The sequence below is a fragment of the Typopeltis vanoorti genome, chromosome 9, assembly GCF_054136105.1.
Source record: "Typopeltis vanoorti isolate ZY-2024b chromosome 9, IOZ_Tvanoo_1.0, whole genome shotgun sequence".
In the NCBI taxonomy this organism is placed as follows: domain Eukaryota; kingdom Metazoa; phylum Arthropoda; class Arachnida; order Uropygi; family Thelyphonidae; genus Typopeltis; species Typopeltis vanoorti.
Genome location: NC_143557.1, coordinates 78,238,446 through 78,252,375, shown reverse-complemented (window position 1 = coordinate 78,252,375; position 13,930 = coordinate 78,238,446). Strand labels below are relative to the sequence as shown.

The following is a 13,930-nucleotide window of genomic DNA, read 5'->3' as shown; positions in this document are numbered from 1 at the left end:
AGGTTTTTCCTCTATGGCATTTTCTTTTTGCTAATTTGTAAGTTTTTGATAGTTTTAAGGAGGCAGTACTATTTAGAGGATCAAAAAAATCGATTTTTTAATATTATTTTCTGAAAGTATGTACTTTTAAAAATCTGTTCCTAACTTTTTATCAAGAAATTTGAAAAATTCCCGAAGATATAGCCTATTATTCAAATAGTGGACAAAGAACGATCGAAATCAGTCAATCATTAATCGATCGTGAAAGTATGATGAGCGCTTATAACGTTTCAATAAAGTCTCTGTTTTTTTTTTTTTGTCTTGTTAATTACATGTTAGTCGGCAGTGAAGAAAATACATCATGTCTACTACTCGAAAATGTCAATAGTGTAGATTCCTTCTGCTACATTTGTGGCAGCTTTACTGTTCCCAGTCAAAGGACAAATATCACTGATTTCGTTAAGAAAGTGTACTTTTTATACTTTGACGTAAAACTTGCAGATCAGGACAATTCATGGGCTCCAAATAAAGTGTGTAAGTCACGTGTAGAAAATTTAAGACAGTGGAGCAAGGGAAAACGCCAAAAATTAGCTTTTGGCATTCCAATGATTTGGCGTGAACCGAAAAATCATGTAGATGATTGCTATTTTTGTTTAGTTCAGACTTCTGGTTATAATAAGAAGAATAAGAAAAAAATTGTGTATCCAAATCAGCAATTCAGCCAGTTGCTCGTTCCAATGAAATAGCCATGCCAATTTATAAAGGACTTCCTTTACTTGAGAACGAGCATGATCGGGATATGGCAGATGTTCTTGAGGAGCAAGAACCAGATGTTGATTTAGACAATGAAAATTTAATTTCTAGTTCTGGACCGCAACGTTTTACTCAAGCGGAATTGAATGACTTAGTAAGAGATTTGGGCCTATCAAAGGAATCATCGAAATTGTTAGCTTCAAGATTAAATGGAAAAAACTTACTGGAGCAAGATACAAAGATAACTTTTTATCATAGCAGGGAAAGTAATCTTGTACAATATTTTAAACACGAGTGTGGGTTTGTTTACTGTAACAATGTGTCAGGTTTACTAACTGAAATGAGTGTTGTACAATATCATCCAAATGAGTGGCGTTTATTTATCGACAGTTCAAGCAGAAGTCTCAAGTGTGTCTTACTACACAATGGGAATGTATATGGCTCAATTCCTATTGGCTATTCAGTCCACTTAAAGGAAACATATGAGGACATTAAAAAAGTTCTGAAGTTATTAAAATATATAGATCATAACTGGATCATCTGTGTGGATCTTAAAATGGTGAACTTTTTACTTGGCTTTCAAAGAGGATATACAAAGTTTCCGTGTTTTCTATGCTTCTGGGATAGTCAAGTAGAAACCAACACTGGAGTCAGAAACATTGGCCTCTTAGAATATCCTTAAATGTTGGAGAACAGAATGTTATAAATCAACCTTTAATCGACAGAGAAAAAATCATTTTTCCACCTCTACACATCAAACTAGGTCTTATGAAGCAGTATGTTTTAGATTTACAAGGTGACTGTTTCCAATACATATGTGAAAAATTTCCACGACTTAGTTATGAAAAAATTAAAGCCAGTGTATTTGATGGACTGCAAATTAGAACTTTAATGAGAGACCCAAATTTCATCAACTCTATGAACGAAATTGAGAAAGAGGCCTGGACTTCATTTACGATGGTTGCGAATAATTTTCTTGGAAACAAAAAAGCGTGCAATTACAAAGATCTAGTGGAAACAATGCTTGAAAATTTCCAGCGCCTAGGTTGCAACATGAGCATAAAGCTTCATTTCCTATACAGTCATCTTGATAGATTTCCCGAGAATTTAGGTGCTGTAAGCGATGAACAAGGCGAAAGATTTCATCAAGACTTAAAAACTATGGAAGATCGGTACCAAGGAAGATGGGATTCTCTCATGATGGCCGACTATTGTTGGAGTATTCAAAGGGATTGCCAAAACAGAACACACAGCAGAAATTGCTACAAACAAAAACTTATTCCCTGAAACTCATGTGTAAGTAAAATTATTATTTTTTTATAAATATTCTTGTAATTTTTAATGAATATTGTTAAGTAGTTATGTATCTAATTATCAGCCTCTCTCACATTCAAAGCGCCAGTACGTGCCGTTGCAGGTTCTTACGCATTTATTCGTTTACTAACAAGCGAGAGCGGTGAGCGCACTGCTTTGAATAATAGGCTATCTCTTCGGGAATTTTTCAAATTTCTTGATAAAAAGTTAGGAACAGATTTTTAAAAGTACATACTTTCAGAAAATAATATTAAAAAATCGATTTTTTTTGATCCTCTAAATAGTACTGCCTCCTTAAAACTATCAAAGAGAAAATGCCATAGAGGAAAAACGGGTTTGATATTTGAAATCAGCACACCAAAATTAATAAAAAACAAGTCTCATGTAAAAGTCAGCAAAAATTGTGTTGGACTGTGTAATATATAAAATTTAATTTTAATAACAAAAATACAATCTTCTTTATATATATGAAAATAACACTTTTATTAACTTAGTATACAATTTACTAAAGTTCTCAATGTGAGGGGTATGCTTCGTGACTCTTGACAAGATTAACAACGTCGGATTCAAAATTAGTAAGTTTCAGCCTTAAATCGCCCTGGAATTCTATATCTAGCTTATTTCTTCGTTTTGTTAAAATGAAACTAACATGGCTGAAACCAGTTTCAACCATGTACGAGCTTGGAAATGCAAGCAAAAAGGGGAGTAACCACTCAGAAAGTTTTGGATATTTTTCTACAACATTTATATTCGTCCAAAAGTAACTTAATGTCCTATTTTTAAAAAGTGTCTTAGCTTCAAGATCAACTGACAATTCAATAAGTTCATCTTGTAAGTTACATTCGATATTTTCAATATCTGCAGAAAATGGCGTGAGAACCCAATCTGGAATGTGAATGTTTTTAAAATCTGCAAAGTGCAATTTAAAATCATCGCTCAAATTTTGAAGATGTTTTGTGTATATTTCTAAGTCTTCATCTTTTCGTAACAATGATGATTTAAATAAGGCTAATTTAGCTTGGAAGCCTAAAAGAATCGTTCGAGCTTGATATCTTTACCTTGTACATGGGTCTGTACGTCATTAAATTTTGAAAATAACCGAATTAAATATTACCCGAACAATGATGTCTTATATTTTTCTATTGACCCCAATCGACCTCTGAGCCCTAATTTACCCCTAACAATGTTATATCGACCCCTGGGGTCGATATCGACCACTTTGGTGACCACTGCTGTAGTTCATGCCAGCCTTTCATGTTGTTATCCTATCAGCATGTATGCTAAAGGATTGTTCATCCGAACTGGCTAGGCCTTTGACATATTTGTATAATTTGAGTCTTAGCACAAGAATGGAAAGAATGTATGATAAACCCATTGCGCAAAAACTGCATCTATCAACCTAGCAGTATCTCTGGAGTGATTGTGAAGATTTTAGAGAAGTTGTGTAAGAACTCAGATACAGAAATGGGTGATGGGGATAAACACTTCAAGCTATGCTTTGCAAGGCGTTTGCATGGGTTTACTAAAAGGAGATCGTGTCTGAGCAAATTACTTGCTCTATAATAATGTTACAGCTAAGTTGGATAAAGGGAATGGATACACCATTACTGAGATCTTATCCAGGTTATACAACAGCTCTGGAATCTCTTCATCCACTGTAGTGGTAGCACTGTTACATATACCAGATCTTGGCAAAGTGAGCACTCATTATTTGAACTATCATATCTGCTTCTAATACAAGGATACTATCCACATTCATTCTTTTGAGTAGCCTTTGGCCTATACAGCCAATTCCTTTTCATACTCCAGTTTACCTTTTCTTGCACTTTACATATTCCATAACTCCTCTCACAATATTGTTTCCATTTTTATTTTTAGATGGACCTATGGTATAGTATAATTATTAAAAACAACACGTAAGTCCACAGTAATAACTTTAATTAATAAATGAGGGATATTTCGTACTAAAACTAATAGTATATCTTCAGTGTTACAAACAGATAGGAATAGAATACAAGTAACCAACATTCGGTGGATCACCTATTAAAATACAATGTTGTTGCAAGCTTGGAAATCAAAGAAATATCTCAGATGTGAACTGTAGACTAAAATACACAAAGATTATTGAAAAAAAAATGAGAGTTTGAGAACAGGAATCAAACCTTGGAGATTCAGTGGCAAGTCTTGAAGAAAGCTCTGATTGATTCAGCTAGAGAGGCATGTGGTGAAGTTGTCTGCAAGGATAGAAAAATTAGAACTCCATGGTGGACACAGGAAGTTAAAGAGGTAGTGAAGGAAAAGAAGGAAGCATATCAAAAGTTCCTGGCAAATAAGTCAGTTTGTGCTCTTAGAGAATACAGAGGCAAATGCAAGAATGCTAAACACTGTGTAAAACTAGCTAAATAAATGTCATGGGAGGACTTTCGCAAGAATATAGAAAATAAATATCAAGAAGGTGGCAAAATATTCTGAAGGTTGTTGAAGAAGCTTAGGAATGGAGGAAAGAGTGCTGTAAAAGGAGTTAGAGATGACAAAGGTGACATGAAAACAGGAGAAAAAGATATCCTTGAAGTATGGAGTAATTACTTTGAAAAACTGCTAAATGAAACAAGCAGTGATGACAGCACAGTGGTAAAAAACACTGACCAGGCATGCAGTCAGGAATACATATCCATACTTGAAGCAGAAAAAGCCATCAAAGGCTTGAAATGTGGAAAAGCAGCAGGAGTAGATAATATTCGACCAGAAATAATGAAGTATGGTGGTATAAAAGTCTTACAGTGGCTGCACTGCATAGTTCAGAAAGCCTGCTTCGAGGGACAAATTCCCGATGATTGGAGTAGAGCTCTCATAGTACCCATATATAAAAAGGGAAATAAAACAATGTGAGAATTACAGAGGTATTTCCCTACTGAGTGTTCCTGGCAAGATCTATGCAAGTATACTTGAGAAACGGTTGCGAAGAATTGTGGAAGAAAAGCTTGGTGAAGAACAAGCTGGATTCAGGCCAAATAGAGGCTGTCAGGATCAGATCTTCACTTTACGAAAAATAGTTGAGAAAGCATGGGAATATAACAAAGATCTGTATTTAAGTTTTGTCGATTTGGAAAAGGCATATGACAAGGTGCCAAGAGAGAAGCTATTCAATACGCTACAGTTATATGGTGTCAATGGGGCATTATATCAAGCAATACTTAGTCTTTATTTGAGTTGTAAGGTCAGCAGTTAGAATTGAAGGAAGTACAGGAAGATGGTTTAATGTTAAATCTGGGGTGAGACAAGGATGTACATTATGAAGGAAAGTGGTATTAAACATGATATCAAAATTGGAGATGTTAATGTCAGCTCTTTGCTTTATGCGGACGATGTTATACTTCTAAATAAATCCACCACGAGTTTGCAAGATTCTTTGACTAAATTGAATAACTGTTGTAATAGATATGGTATGAAGGTCAGCAATAAAAAGACAAAGACAATGAAAATAGGCATAATCATTGAAAATGTCAACTGTGTTGTGAACGGAGAACCTGTGGAACAAGTAAAACATTTCAGCTACTTAGGCACCATTTTTACTGATGGTAAATTAAATATAGAAATAGACAACAGAATCAGCAAAGCTGGTATGGTGGGAAGCCAATTGAATAAATTCATATGGAATAAGAAAGAAATTAGTCGGAACACTAAATTAGCTGTATACAAGACCGTGTTCAAACCAGTTTTAACTTATGGATCTGAGAGCTGGGTCAGAAGTAAAACACTTGACCAAAGACTAGAGACCCGCAGATATGAGAGTCCTGAGAAAGATTATAGGCATGAACATATGGCATCAATGGCAATATCATATTAAAAACGAGGATATTAGGAAAGAACTTGACATTGTCAGCATCCAGGAATGTGTTAGCAGAGCTAATCTCAGGTGATATGGTCACTTAAACAGAATGTGCAAAGAAAGATTAGCAAAACAAATTTTCTCTGCTAGGTTGGCAGCAAAACGACCCAGAGGAAGACCAAGATATAGGTGGATTGATACGGTACAAAGTGCCTTAGACGATAGAAATATGAGATCTGATAATGTTGGAGTCTTGACAAGTAACAGACTGATTTGGAGGAAAATTGTAGATAGGAAGGTAGTAATGATGTAATTTTTTTCATGTAGTACTATCATATCCTGTACACCCCTTGGGGGTACATGGCAGGAATTTGATGATGATGATATTTAAGATAATTAGGTTTTTAATGATTACATAAAATAAAAGTCTCCCAGATCTTCGAGAGAGAGAGGCAATCATTTCGATTTAAATTCGGTCGATGTAAAAAAGCTTCACAACTTTCTTTAAAGAGGCATTCATATTTGAACCTGCATATATGAAGGAGAATAGCTTTATCCCACTGGATATTATGGGTAGTGGTAATACTGTGTTGTGCTAGACCAAACTTCTGAGGTTTGTTGTAATCAATATAATATTGATGTTCTTTAATTCTGTTTTCCACAGAACGGCCAGTTTGTCCAAAATAAGAAACATCGCATTCACAAGGAATTTTGTCAACACCAGCCAAAGACAGAGATGACAGTTTATCTTTTGTAGAAGGCAATAAGGAAGAAATTTTGTCGATAGGAATATAAGTGGGAATCAATTGTTACTTTTTTAAAATTCTACCTATAGGTTCTGAGATTCCTGGAATGTAGGGGAATGGAACTCTGCGAACTGTTGAAGTAACCTTAGGTATTGGAACGTAAGATTCAATTATCTGTTGGATTTGATTAGGGTGGTAATTATTAGATACCATTAACTTTTTAATGATGGAAAGTTCTTATTGTAAGATTCCTGGAGAAGAGCAAATTTTATGTGCCCTATTAATTAGAGATTTAAGAATGCCAAATTTTTGAGATGTATGGTGAGCAGACTTTTTATGAATGTATCTGCCAGTAAATGTGGACTTTCGAAAGACGCTTGTAGATAAGGTACCAGAATTTTCCTTTTCCATGGTGAATTGGATACGAGGATGAAGGCTATTTATCTGTTGTAGAAAGGTGGAAAGCTCATCTTCATATGTGACCAAATGGCAAAACATCATCGACATAACGATACCAAAGAGATGGTTGAGGGTGAATGGATGAAAACATAGTCTCTTTGAATTGTTTCAAAAAATAGTTAGCGAAAGGTGGAGACAAAGGACTACCCATGGCAGTACCTTCAACTTGTTTGTAGAACTTGTTTTTCCAACTAAAATAACCTGAATGGATAACAAATTCGAAAATTTTTGCGATATCTGGAGGGAATTTTCATATAATAAATTGACTGTGTCGGCTAATGGGATATTGGTAAACAGAGATACAATGTCAAAACTGACTAACAACTCAGACTCTTTGATTTTTTTCCAGGAAATCGGTTGAATTTTTTATGTAGGATCTTGAATGTCCAGTGAAAGCACTTAAAGAACGAGACAAGACTTTTGCAATTCGGTAAGTAGGAGAATCAATGCAATTCACGATTGGTCGTACTGGATAGCCTTCTTTATGGATTCCTTGTGAATGTGATGTTTCTTATTTTGGACAAACTGGCTGTTCTGTGGAAAAAAGAATTAAAGAACATCAATATTATATTGATTACAACAAACCTCAGAAGTCTGGTCTAGCACAACACAGTATTACCACTACCCATAATATCCAGTGAGATAAAGCTATTCTCCTTCATAGATGCAGGTTCAAATATGAACACCTCTTTAAAGAAAGTTGTGAAGCTTTTTTACATCGACCGAATTTAAATCGAAATGATTGCCTCTCTCTCTCTCTCGAAGATCTGAGAGACTTTTATTTTATGTAATCATTAAAAACTAATTATCTTAAACATTAATTATTTATTAATTTCTTTCATTTCCTAGCTCGCGACAACATTGTATTTTAAGAGGTGATCCACCGAATGTTCGTTACTTGTATTCTATTCCTATCTGTTTGTAACACTGAAGATGTACTATTAGTTTTAGTACGAAATATCTACCTTATTTATTAATTAAAGTTATTACTGTGAACTTACGTATTGTTTTTAATAAATATTCTTTCCATGTCATCTTCTTTTAGATCTCTTACTTAATAAGACATCCATTTCACTGCTATCCTGGTTCCTTGAACTCTAGGGACACATTCAGATACCACATCATTTAAGCAACTTTTCTAAGCTTCCTATGCACTGCTGATGTCGTTCTCACTCAGTAACCATGGAACCAAAGTTAGTATGCTCCTGAGTTTGTAGTTTGGCACATAACCTGTCCTTATTGGTCCATATGGTTAGCTACTTCCCAGGTCAATATGGCATGATCACTGTCTCCATCTGGTATCAAAACAGTTCCATCATTAAGTGAGATACCTGACACTGTTAACAAATCTATTACTCTTTTGACTCAGGTTGCTTCTTTCACATTCTGCCTGAAAGTGTTATCTCACAAAAGCTCAATAAATTCTCCTTTGTTTGCTGACACTTAGATAAAGGATTAAAACAAGTATTTAATTTATGCTATGACCAAGTGGAAAAACTTCCAACAAATTTTCCTTCCTTATGAGTTTTCTCTGCTACCGAGTAAATATCTGGATAATTTAATTCACTCATAATAATTGCTCATTTAGTATCATCAGAGTAATTTGATGATGCATTTTTCACACTCTCTCCAAGCAAATAAACTACTAAGTCTGTAGGTAACACCACCATATATTTCATTGTGGTGTGAGGTAGAGGCTATTTCATAACTCAAACCAGATATCCTCAAACTGACTGATACACATGGGACATTATTACTTTCATGTGTTTCTATCCTAACTGGACTCAAGTTATCTGATATCATTAATAGTACCCCCCCCCCTCCTCCTCTCCTATCTCTTATGCCATTCCTAAAAATGCTATATCCTTTGCAGCTGATTCTAGTTATGACATAGAACTCAGAGAGCCAGGTTTCACTAATGGCAACAAACTCTTTCTTTTGAATGCTCCTCACATTTGTGTATAGACATATAACAGGTTGCTACCTTGCTTTTTTTTTATATTAAATTAAATCTACAGCCTGCTTTGCAAAGTTAGGCAGCTTTCTCTTTTCTCTCCCCAGACACATTCAGTTGGCCATGTTAGTTAATTTACGTACACATTCTTAATAAACTTAAATTACATAATAGCATGCCAGGATTATAAGACCATAGAGGAAGAGGGTGTGATGCTAATGATATCAAATAATTTGAGTGTTGTTAGGATAGATAGCTATGATTGCAGTTTAAGTAACAGTTTTTCATGGAGCAGTGAGTTTTTGTATGAGGTGGAGTCCAACAAAATCAAATATGTGGTGAGATATTGCTACAAACCTAGTGGATTAGCATCTAGTGACAAAGAAATGCATCACCAAATAAACCTGACAGGTACTAAACTAATCATCATGGGTGACTTGAATTATCTGAACACTGATTTGGTAGTAGTGAAATCTCATAAGAATGCAGCTGAATTTATTGAGCTGTAGTGTGACACAACTTCCTTAAACAGTATGTGACAGAAGGCACTCAATGACAAAGAATATTAGACCCAGTTATAGTGACAGAGGTTCAGTTAAAGATGTGAGTGTTCTACTTCTTGTTGGTGACAGTGATCATACCATCCTGACATAGGAAGTAGCTAAGTGTATGCATATTCCATTTAGAAAAACTTACATGCTGAACCCCAAAAGCAGGAAATTGTGACTAGCTGAAGAGAATACTAGGTTCAATCCCATGGTACTGGTTGCTGCTAGATGGGAAGGATATAGGCAGTGCATGGGAAGTATTTAAAAAATACATCAGTGATGCAATATTGGAATGTGTTCCTAGAATTCAAAGAATAAATAGGGTTAGAGTGAAATGGATGTGCAATCTTGTTAAGAAATTCTTAAGAAAAAGATTGCGTAGAAGGAATAACATATGCATCAGACTGATGTTAGCTAATTATAAGGTGTAGGCCAAAAGGGTTACAACTATTATATGGAAACTAAGTGTGACTATGAAAAGAAACTGGTTATGCAAGCTAAAACAACCCAAAAGAATGCTATGTTGCAAGTAAAACTTCCATCAGTGCAGATAGTATGTGGATGGCAGGTGCAAGAGATCACTCACTAATCAGTGCCTGTTTTGCCTAAAGCTATCAACCCAGTGTATGCAGCATTGAGCTCAATACGACCTCTATACCAGTGGAAGAAACTCAGAAGTATATGAGGAGGAAATGCTGTTGCACAAAATGAATGTGAATTCAGCATTTGGAATTGATTGGTTATCAGCAGTGATGCTAAAATAGTGTTTGGCTGACCTAGTTTTAGCATAGGGGAAGATTCCACAGGAATGGAAAGAATGTATGATAATCCCATTGCACAAAGGTGGTGCACTGCTGATGTGTCTAACTATTGAACTATCGGTATCTCTAGAGTGGAGTTGAAGAGTTTGGAAAATTTGGTAAGAGATCATATACAGAAATGTATTGACAGAGAATCTATACTTTGCAATGAACAGCATGGGTTTACTAAGGAAAGATCATGTTTGAGTAACATGCTCACATTTTATAATAGCATCATGGTTGAGTTAGACAAAGGAAATGCATACACTATGATACTTTTTGGACTTTGCTATTATAGCTTTTGCCAGGATTCAGCATGGAAAGCTTTTGCATAAATTGAAGGATATAGGATTGAATTATGAATTACTAGTGTGGATAATGTCTAAGTGGCAGATACCAGATAATGATTTTGTGGAGGGGAGGGAGAGTTTATGAGATTTAAATTAGCCACTGGTGTACTTCAGGGAGCAGTCGTTGATCCAGTTATTCAATCTTTATGTTAATGAGATCGGGAAGGATTTACCAGGTGACAAACAAATATTTGCTGATGAAGCAAAGATAGGCAGGGTAATCAGTAATACAACTTACTTGCAGAACGATTTGAATAAGCCGGAATTGTAGGCATGTAAAAATGGCTGTCAGTTTATGTGTGCATGACTTCACATTTACTGACATTGAGTTATCCAATGGCATATTATATTGGCAGGATTATGCTAGAAGAAATTGACAAGCTCAGGGGTCATATAGCAAATACAACTCAGGGGATAGTTGTAATGCTGAAACAAAAACTAACATGTAAGAATAAAGAAATTGTTTTGCCTTTTTACAAGGTTTTGATACTACCTCATCTGGACTATTATACATTGATCTATTCTTGGTTTCCAAGGTGATGCACATACAGTGGAGAAGGCATAAAGTAGAATGTTTAAAGATGACATGGGAACTATAGAATATAGATTATGATGAGAGACTGAGAATTTGCAGACAGGACAAAGAGGAGTGATATGATAGAAACCTACAAACTTCTGAAAGATTCATATAGGACACCAGTAGATGGAATTTTTCATTTTATGGAGGTGGAGAGAGGACAATAGGGCATTGAATGGAAGTTAAGAATGAATGCAGTCAAGAAAGGAGTGAGCTAGATTTTTCCTCTCATAGAAGAGAGGGTATGTTGTCTCTCCCTGCAAGTCTCTTGTAATAATAATAGCATCCTGTGCACTATCCTTTCAAAGTGCATAGGTACATACACTACTTGGAAAGAAGTCAATGTACCTTGTCCATTGTGCCATATAACAACTCATATAAATTAGAGGAATATGATGGGTCCAGGTGAAATGGCTGCGAAAAGGGAACTGACAAAGTTTGAAAGAGGCATTATGATAGGATGCCATGTTTCAGGCTTATCTGTTCATCAAACTGTTGACAAATTCCTCCATCCCAGGTCAATAATCACTGGTACCATATTGAGATGGAAGCACAAAGAGTGAACTGCAAGTACTACCTACAATCAACAACTCGCCACACTCATCAAACATGACCGTAGGGTGCTACCAAGGATAATATGTAAAAGCCAGCATTCGTCAGCAGACATGTTGAATGCTAAGTACCAGGAATCGACTGGAACACAAATCTGCAGAAAAACATTCAGAACTGATGCTCACAACATGAATTTCCATGGTAGGTCAGCAAAATGCAAACCCCGCATTACCTGAACAGACATGCAGCATCTTCTTTCTTCTTCAGTAGTGCAAAGAGCATGTACAGTGGGACTTGGAAGCTTAGAAAGCTGTGTTATGGAGTAACGAATAATGCTATACCCCTTACCTAGTGGATGATCAGGTAACAGATGCCTAGTGAAAGCTTCTTACCAGAATGTGTAATCCCAACTACAAAATTCAGGTGGTGGTATGGTCCTGCTTTATCTGGTTTGGCCTCTGAGCTCTGTTTGTGGTGCTACGAACATTGAACTCTGGGAGGTATCTGAACATTCTGGACAAGACAATGCACTGTATCATAAGGCTACTGCTGCTATAACTGCATGGTTTGTGAACATGGACATCACCATGCTCGACTTTCCTCCAACAACCTGATCTCAAATCTATCAAACATCTGTGGAATGAACAAGAGTTGGGTTAGGTCAAAGGACGTCCAGAACCTCATTACATGCCTAGAGGAAGAATGGTCCAAAATTCCCATTCATCACTATTGTACGCTTGTGGAAGTATGCCCCATAAGATTGCTGCTGCAGTCATCCCATCAAAAGGAAGTCCTATGTCTTATTAAGGTGGCACCATGACTCTTTGTTCCTCACACTGTGGTGTCTGTTGACTTCTTTCGAAGTAGTGATTATGTATTCTCAAGCACCTTGAGGATACATATAATGAAATAATGATTCAAGCTTTATTATTTACTGCCTCCTCTCTTTCTCTCTGCTGTATTTTTAATTTACAGTATATCTCTCCAGCATTAACATCCTGAGTTTTAAATTTTGATTACTTACCATCTATTTATTATGTAGTTAGTGATAATTTCAAGCCTTTATATATGGTGAATCACATGTATTTATTATGAAAAATATCCATGTAGTATTTTTAAAGAAAATTCTGCATTGTTAAAGATAATTGCATTAGAGTAAATAACAATAGTATTAGATTATTTTCCTCCATTCTCTACCAATGCTATATAATTTTACTTTTGTACTACTCTGGAATTTATATCTTCCATAATTATTATCTTTTGGCATAATGCTCCAGATTCTCAGTTTATTTAAAAATGAGGTCTATATAGTTCCACATGATAAGAGAATAAACATGTGGAACTGTTACAGAAAAGACATCATGGTTTAACAGCTAAATCTGAATTTCAATAAAGCTTCACGGTTTAACATAAAAAAAAAAAAACTCCATATAAGTTCCAAGATAAAAGAACACTATGGTTAATGGTCTTGGCTACATTGCCACAATCATAGTATGGAGAGTCAGCCCCTTTCCATTTGTGGAGTATCTGTTTTTATTTTTTATTTTGGTTTAACCAATAAGAATACAATTTGGTCGGCTAAATCCCAAATTGCCAGCCCATCCTTGTTCGTTCAGTATCCAAGTAGATACCCAACAGGGTGCACCACGAGAAGGTGAGGATTGGACATTTGGTCAGAAGCCCTGGTCGGTTCTCCGCATTCCTTTAAAGGCTATGTGGAGGTCTCCTCTCAGTTATACAGCTTTAGGAGTGACTGAAACAAAAAAAGACCAAAACTGGTGAGATCTTTCTGAGCAATAAATACAAAATGTTATATTCAGGCAATGACAATCAAGGAAAAGAAGGAGTAGCCATAGTATTCAACACAAAATACGAGGCTAATATTCTTGAATGGCAGTCAGTCTCAAGTAGAGTAATGTGGGCAAATATGAGAATGGGGAACTGGACAATGAGACTTATTTGTGCCTATGGTCCCACAGAAGGTTCTACTAAAGTAGAAGTGGAGGAATTTTTTGACACTTTAGAAAAAGCAACTGACACAATGAAGAAGGAAAAGTTGGTCCTTGTTG

The 13,930-nt window shown here is 35.7% G+C and overlaps 1 protein-coding gene across 2 annotated transcripts in view; it reads left to right on the top strand.

Annotated features, from left to right (window-relative positions):
* The window catches only part of LOC150103173 (alanine aminotransferase 1), a 225,310-nt gene that overhangs the window by 202,001 nt on the left and 9,379 nt on the right, over window positions 1-13,930 (top strand). The window lies entirely within an intron of this gene.